This window comes from Orycteropus afer, unplaced genomic scaffold (assembly GCF_000298275.1).
Source record: "Orycteropus afer afer isolate SDZICR_OR568_19922 unplaced genomic scaffold, OryAfe1.0 scaffold01085, whole genome shotgun sequence".
Lineage (NCBI taxonomy): Eukaryota > Metazoa > Chordata > Mammalia > Tubulidentata > Orycteropodidae > Orycteropus > Orycteropus afer.
Genome location: NW_006922672.1, coordinates 217273 through 219585, shown reverse-complemented (window position 1 = coordinate 219585; position 2313 = coordinate 217273).

Sequence of the window (2313 nt, the reverse complement as noted above, 5' to 3'; positions counted from 1 at the left end):
TGGGCAAGTTATTTAACCTCTCTGTACCTCAATTTCCATGTCTGTAAAATGGGGGTAATTACAGTCCCTATCTCCCAGGGTTCTATCTGGGAGACAGTGTGCTTATCTCCTAAGGTCCTTATGAAGAGGTCCTGTGAGGACAGAACTTCAAACAGGACTAGGACATAGTTATAAGTTTCAGTTATTATTGTTAAAAGATTACCAAAAAAAAAAAAAAATGTGTCCCAAGGAGCTCAGAGTCTCCAACAGGCCTTTTTTTGTTTTTAAAATTGTGGTTTGGGTGAAAGTTTACAGAGCAAATTCATTTTCCATATAGTTCTAACACATTTTGTTTCATGACATTGACTGCAATACCTATAATGTAACAGCTTTCTCCCCACTGCCTCCCTGTGGATACCTTTCCCTGTGTCCTTCCTACCTATGCATTCCTAGCCTCTGAGCTGTCTCCCTCTGCAAATACTGCCCTTCTGATCTCCCATGATTGGTTGTTCTAAGGTTGATTGGTTATGCCTGGCATAAATGTTCATCTTATATGCCTGTCTACTGTTTGGCTAGAAGCCACAGGAGTTCAATTTCAGGCCCAAATGGTGACTAGGGGCTATAAGTCTCGGGGTTTATATCAGTCTCTATCAGACTGGCAAACCTAGTCTTTTTTATGGTTTTGAGTTTTGGTCCACATTTTTCTCCCACTCTATGCAGGATCTCCTATTTGATCCCTTTCTGAGGGGCTGACAGTAGTAGCTGGGCACCATCTAGTTCTTTTGGTGTCAGGGTCAGGTAGGTTTAGGTTCTCATGGTCTACTAGTTCCTTCCATTAATTGTTTGCATGTGTCTTTGGTTTCCTTCATTCTTCATTGCTCCAGATGAGGAGAGACCCACTGTTGCATCTGGATGGCTACTTACAAGCTTTTAAGACCCCAGTCACTATTCACCAAAGTAGGGTATAAACCAATGTTTTCGTGTAGTATGTTAGGCCAATTGCACTTGATGTGCCCTGCAACCATGGTCCCAAGCCCGCAGGCTGTCCTGGGCCTCTTGTATTTCCTATTCCCCCCTTCTCCTTCTGGCCCTACTGCTTCCTCAGGCTCTTTTTGCTCCCATGGAAAACCAAAAGGAATACCCAGCAGATACCAAAGTGATGATGACTATAGCTCACAAAGACAAGTTGGTAGAACCACAAAAATCCATGAAGGTCTGAAAGCCAGCAAGATGTGGATTCCAGTCCTATGTCTCCTCTCCTGTAGGATTTCCACCTGCATGCCCTATTTCCATAATGCCAAGGGAATCGGAAAATCCATGACAAACTCATCCACACTCCTCAAGGAAGCAAGATGTCCGGTACCAACTCTTCTCACTTCAGGATATGGGACATGGGCTAGAGTGCATCAGGTGAGGACAATCCACCAGCAAAAACTTAAGGACAACCAGGGGTTAACCAACTGGGCAGCAGGTGTAGTCCTCAGAGCCAACTGCACTGGAGGCCCAGGGCATTGGAGACACTGCATGAAACGTGGACTTTGAGGCCAGATAAGACTTGGCTTTGATTCCAACTCAGCCATTTATTAGCTGTGTGATGTTGGGCAAATTTACTTAACCTCTCTGAGTGTCAGGTTCCTCCTCTGTAAAATGGGTTGTAAAAATCCCTACTGTTTTAACAGTTGTTAATTACTAACAGTATAATTACTAACAGTAGTTAGTAATTATAACTACCATTTACTGATGCTTACCCTGAACCAGCCACTATAGTCATGTGTTACATGTAGAATACATTTAGATCATCAGGACAGTGTGTCCCCATTTTATAGATGAGAAATCTGAGGTTCCATGAGGTGAAACTACTTGTCCAAAGTCACAAGACTAATAAATGGCAGGGCTGGGATTTGATCTGCCTGAGACCAGAGCCCCTGCTCGTCACCGTAAGATGACTGTCCAGATGGGTGCCTCGGGCCTCCTCTATGTTCTGTTTCCTTGTTTTTCTCCCCACCAACCCGTAAAATCCCTTTGGGCAGGAACTAGCTCTTAGTTTCCACTATACCTAAAGTATCCCTAGAACCTAGGCCGGCCTGGCAATCAGCAATGGCTGGATAACCATTTGTTAAATGGATACCTGAGTCAATCGTACCTCCTCTATGTAGCAGGAACAGGGCCCCACCTTGCTACCCTCAAAGAACTGCAGTTGATGTTCTACAAAGGCACAACCCCACCACTGGGGACTCCAGATGTGCTTCAGTGACCACGGATTTATCGGAACTGGTCCAAACTGGCAAGACATTTTGCTGCTATCAGTTCTGGGGTCTGCACACAGGGTCCCAG